The following is a 6,000-nucleotide window of genomic DNA, read 5'->3' as shown; positions in this document are numbered from 1 at the left end:
AAGGTTAGCAATAAACTGAAGTCCAAACTGAACAGAACAGAACTACACTCTCTTCTACCATTGTCTTAAATATATATAATGGTCTCGTTGCAAAAGATAAATTGTCGCTAGTGAACTTTTTTTATTTTATTTTATTTCACCTTTATTTAACCAGGTAGCAAAGATTATAGCAAACACACAGAAACGGAATTGGTGCTCGCTAGCTTTACAAATTCAGCTATTGTTGGAAGCCAGCCAATATGAAACAAACTATTTAAATTACAAAAGGTTGCAGCATGTGTTGTGTAAATGTGTGTGTGTGCTGCTAGGCCAGCCAGCCAGCCAGGTAGAAAAATGGCAGAAAAAAGTAAGAAGACGGACATCAGAGTATTTGTCAGTACACCAAAACGCATAGTAAGAACTCTAGTATCCTAATATCTCAAAGACTAGTTGATAAAATGTTCATAAGAAAGAAGTGAAATGCTAATGGAAATGTTTCACAATGATGTCATTAGGCAGAGCAGGCAACAGATGGCACACAGACAGCAGAGTTGGGGACAGATATGCAGGGACAGATTGGCAGACAGGGAGTCTCAGGTAAGTTTGTTGAGTCTTTGTTTGGCAACATTATGAAAGGTTCTCAATTTTTTTGACTTGTAAAATAGGGACATAATTGGAAAATGCCATGGATACCCCCACTCTCAACTTAAACTGGTGACTAAACTAAGATTTGTTTACGGCAATGGTATTGCTGTTGTGATTAATTGTGTAGTTTTGGGTACCGGTAGTTAGGAGTACGGCAAACACCTTATTTATTTTCTAGGAGACAGACTGAGTCAGTTAGGGTGGTGAAAGGGAAAGAGCCAGGGAGAGAGACTTCAGAGGACAGTGTCACAGCCACGGCAGGACCAAGTGTCACCCTTGTTGCCAGCAGCACCAGTATAGGGGACAGTGGCACAGCATTGTCCAGTTACCACAGTGATGGCACAAAACCATATCAGCCACACCCACAATTTATAGAACCGCAAACTCTTGCCAACAGAGTGTTGACGTTTCAAGAGAGATGGTTTCGCGATTTCCCCTGGCTACATTATAATCCATCAATAAAAGGAGTGTTGTGTTTTCACTGTAGCCAAGGGTTTTCAAGCCAGCCATCTTTTGGCCAAAGAGCTGATGCTGCCTTCATTAGTGCAGGATTTAGGAACTGGAGAAAAGGCATTGAAAAATTCACAGCACATCAAAATTGCCAAACCCACCGCCACTTTGTAATTGTAACAGCACACCAGCTAAATCCAATCAGTGTCCAGTTATGTCCAGCGCGTGGGGTAAACAGCAGGATGACGCAAGGCATTGCTTGATGAAAATTGTTAGTTCGGTGCGGCATGTAGTAGAACAGGGACAAGCCTTTAGAGGCCACACGGATGACAGTGGGAATTTATACCAGATTTTGAAACTTAGGGCAGATGATCCCATTTTACTGAAGTGGTTAACAGAGCGTACCACAATGTACACAGGCCCAAAAGCACAGAATGAAATTCTGAACATCATGGCCAATAGTCATTCGAGGCATTGCAGCTGAGATTAGGTCTTTCCGATTGTACAATTTTCATTAATTGTTGATGGTACTCAAGATGTCTCTGGTGCTGAACAGGAGAATGTCTGTCTGCGTTATGTTGACCATGACCTTGTCCCTCACAAGGAGTTTATTGGGCTATACAGGGTGTCGGAGACAACAGGCGAGGGCATTGCGAAAGTGCCAACTGATGTGTTGTTGAGGAAACCCGCAAACATATGCTTGGTTCTTTTGTTCAGTAGTGTGTATAGCAGTGGTTCTCAACCTTTTTGGGGTACTGGAACCCCTGCATATTTTGAGGCAAGGCAGGCAAGGTTTTGAGCGGTCCTCAGGGACCTCCACCCCCTCTATATTATATGTAAACTTACTGGAAACCTTGTGGTACTGACTACATTCATTACACTTTTTTATTTCACGGACCCCTTGCAATTAGTCCATGGACCCCTGTTTGAGAACCCATGGTGTAATTGATAGTTGTTCTTTTGTTTAGTAGTTTTCAGTACACTTACAAATGATTTATTTCATGTTATTTTATTTAAAATGGCATACTTTGTGCGACATACTTGTCCATAGCTGCTGTTTGAAGAGTTGAGACTGAATGATATTTTGTTTGATTTATTTGGGTTTTTCATTGAAGTAGTTATTTTGCTTTTAGAACTGTACTTATTTTAAGCTTTTTGTTCTTGCAAAGATATTGTAGACTCAGGCCAGGTGCACATATTTAATGACTATATAAATGTATCAGAAAAAGTCAAATTAAAAGGTCAATTCAATACGGAGACCAACTTTGTGATGGTTCTCAATCGAGATTCTTTTAGATTTGATCACACCATGTTCATTGTATTTATGAAAACTACACCCATACAGTGTACAGTACCATTGTCACCTACTGACCTTTCTTGATATTGCTGGTTGTAAGTACGAATACCTGCATACATACTGGACTGGTAAGGAGCACTGCTATAACTATTATTAGTAGTAGAATTATAATGATTTAAACATTTGAACAAGTTGGGAAAACCCTTCAGTTAACTACTGTACCTATCAATTATCCAGTTGTAGGAATTATGGTTCCTCAATATACATTTAACAACGTATGCTATGTGTTACAGCACTACTTTTGGTGTCCCCCTCAGGAATTGCTCTTGAGAAAATTTAATGTAATTGTCCCCTCCAAAGTTGATCTCAGATTTTCGCCCCTGTGTTCACACACACATATTCACACATCCATGCACTTTACATACACCTTACATCATGATACTTCCACACCTCATTCCTTTTTCTTAGTTTAAGTTAATAGTTTGTTTATAATAAAGAACACTTTTAATTGGCCTATACCTGTTGTTCGTGTCCCCTCATTTTTGTCACAGGCTATGAGCCGGCTTGTGACAGTAGAGATTTTTTATTTTTTTTTGCCAATGTAAAAGTGGGGTTGGGAGTACTTAGTAGGGTCTGTAGAATCTATATATGGTGTTCTTTCATGGTTGACTGGATAATAGAGTGTTGCTGGCCTTTAACTATTTCCATTCCATAAGACTCAATGCTGACCCTTTGTAAACTTTTTGAAAAAATTGTGTTTGACCAGATACAATGCTACTTCACAGTATTTTTTAATTTCTTTATTTCACCTTTATTTAACCAGGTAACCAGTTGAGAACAAGTTCTCATTTACAACTGCGACCTGGCCAAGATAAAGCAAAGCAATGTGACACAAACAACAACACTGAGTTACACATGGAATAAACAAACGTACAGTCAATAACATAATAGAAAGTCTATATACAGTGTGTGCAAATTAAGTAAAATTAGGGAGGTAAGGAAATAAATAGGCCGTAGTGGCAAAATAATTACATTTTAGCAAATAAACACTGGAGTGATAGATGTGCAGAAGATAGAGTAGAGATACTGGGGTGCAAAGGAGCAAAAAAAATATGTATATAAATAGATCGGGGTGAGGTAGTTGGATGGACTATTTACAGATGAGCTATGTACAGGTACAATGATCTGTAAGATGCTCTGACAGCTGATGCTTAAAGTTAGTGAGGGAGATATGAGTCTCCAGCTTCAGTGATTTTTGCAATTTGTTCCAGTCATTGGCAGCAGTGAACTGGAAGGAAAGGCGGCCAAAGGATGAATTGGCTTTGGGGCTGATCAGTGAGATATACCTGCTGGAGCACGTGCTATGGGTGGGTGCTGCTATGGTGACCAGTGAGCTGAGATAAGGCGGGGCTTTACCTAGCAAAGACTTATAGATGACCTGGAGCCAGTGGGTTTGGTGACGAATATGAAGCAAGGGCCAGCAGAAGAGCATACAGGTCGCAGTGGTGGGTAGTATATGGGGCTTTGGTGATGGAACGGATGGCACTGATAGACTGCATCCAGTTTGCTGAGTAGAGTGTTGGAGGATATTTTGTAAATGACATCACCAAGTCAAGGATCGATAGTATAGTCAATTTTACGAGGGTATGTTTGGCAGCATGAGTGAAGGATGCTTTGTTGCGAAATAGGAAGCCGATTCTAGATTGAATTTTGGATTGGAGATGCTTAATATGAGTCTGTAAGGAGAGTTTACAGTGTAACCAGACACCTAGGTATTTGTAGTTGTCCACATATTCTAAGTCAGAACCGTCCAGAGTAGTGATGCTAGGCGGGCGGGCAGGTGTGGGCAGCAATCGGTTGAAGAGCATGCATTTAGTTTTACTTGCATTTAAGAGCAGTTGGAGGCCATGGAAGGAGAGTTGTATGTCATTGAAGCTCATCTGGAGGTTTGTTAACACAGTGTTCAAAGAAGGGCCAGAGGTATACAGAATGGTGTCGTCTGCGTAGAGGTGGATCAGATAATCACCAGCCGCAAGAGCGACATCATTGATGTATACAGAGAAAAGAGTCGGCCCAAGAATTGAACCCCTTGGCACCCCCAAAGAGACTGCCAGAGGTCCGGACAACAGGCCCCCCGATTTGACACACTGAACCCTGTCTGAGAAGTAGTTGGTGAACCAGGCGAGGCAGTCATTTGAGAAACCAAGGGCTGTTGAGTCTGCCGATAAGAATGCAGGGATTGACAGAGTCGAAAGCCTTGACCAGGTCGATGAATACGGCTACACAGTATTGTCTTTTGTCAGTGGCGGTTATGATATCATTTAGGACCTTGAGCGTGGCTGAGGTGCACCCGTGACCAGCTCGGAAACCAGATTGCATAGCGGAGAAGGTACGGTGGGATTCTAAATGGTCGGTGATCTGTTTGTTAACTTGGCTTTCGAAGACCTTAGAAAGGCAGGGCAGGATGGATATAGGTCTGTAACAGTTTGGGTCTAGAGTGTCTCCCCCTCTGAAGAGGGGGATGACCGCGGCAGCTGTCCAATCTTTGGGGATCTCAGACGATACAAAAGAGAGGTTGAACAGGCTAGTAATAGGGGTGCAACAATTGCGGTAGATAATTTTAGAAAGAGAGGGTCCAGATTGTCTAGCCCAGCTGATTTGTTGGGGCCCAGATTTTGCAGCTCTTTCATAACATCAGCTTTTTAGATTTGGGTGAAGGAGAAAGGAGGAGGCTTGGGCAAGTTGCTTTGGGCGGTGCAGAGCTGTTGACCGGGGTAGGGGTAGCCAGGTGGAAAGCATGGCCAGTTGGAGAAAAATGCTTATTGAAATTCTCGATTATCCTATATTTATCGGTGATGACAGTGTTTCCTAGCCTCAGTGCAGTAAACAAATTAACAACAGCCTTTCAGCACGCTTATGGGGAAGGGCACTCAACATGTATGGCACTGACACATATGACTGATGATTGGCTGAAATAAATGGATAATAAGAAGATTGCGGGAGCTGTTTTTATGAGACTACAGTGCAGCTTTTGACATGATCAATCATAATCTGCAGCTGATAAAACAGAACACAGAGGGTTTTCTTTAACGGAAGCCTGTCTAACGTTAACCAGGTAGAGTGTGGTATACCTCAACACAGCTGTTTTGGTCCTTTACTGTTTCATTTTTTTTTACTACTGACCTACCACTAACCTTGAGTAAAGCCTGTGTGTCTATGTACGCTAACCTAACGTAGCAGGCGTAAAATACACTCCTGAAACTAGATCCCCTACGTCAGTGGCATTCACACATTTTCAGTGGGGACCCCAGTCTTTCCGCAAGAATTTCTGGGTACGCCATTTTCCCCCCAGGAATTTCTCACGACCTCAACCTACACCAAATCTAATGACACAGCCTTAAAAATTGGTCAACTTTAATTCATTGCATTTTCATTTCTGATCAAAATGAAAATACCATTTTATTTGTCAAATTATCTTAAAAAATAAATGGTGTATTGTCCCATACAATAGTCTGTACTCTTAATGTTTTCGCGACCCCGACATTGAATACCACTGCCCTACATACTGGTCTTGATAAGAAGAACCAAAACTGTTGGGGGAGGTTCTCTTCTGCAGTGTTCAACCAATC

This window comes from Salvelinus fontinalis, chromosome 17 (assembly GCF_029448725.1).
Source record: "Salvelinus fontinalis isolate EN_2023a chromosome 17, ASM2944872v1, whole genome shotgun sequence".
Lineage (NCBI taxonomy): Eukaryota > Metazoa > Chordata > Actinopteri > Salmoniformes > Salmonidae > Salvelinus > Salvelinus fontinalis.
This window is presented reverse-complemented; position numbering follows the sequence as displayed.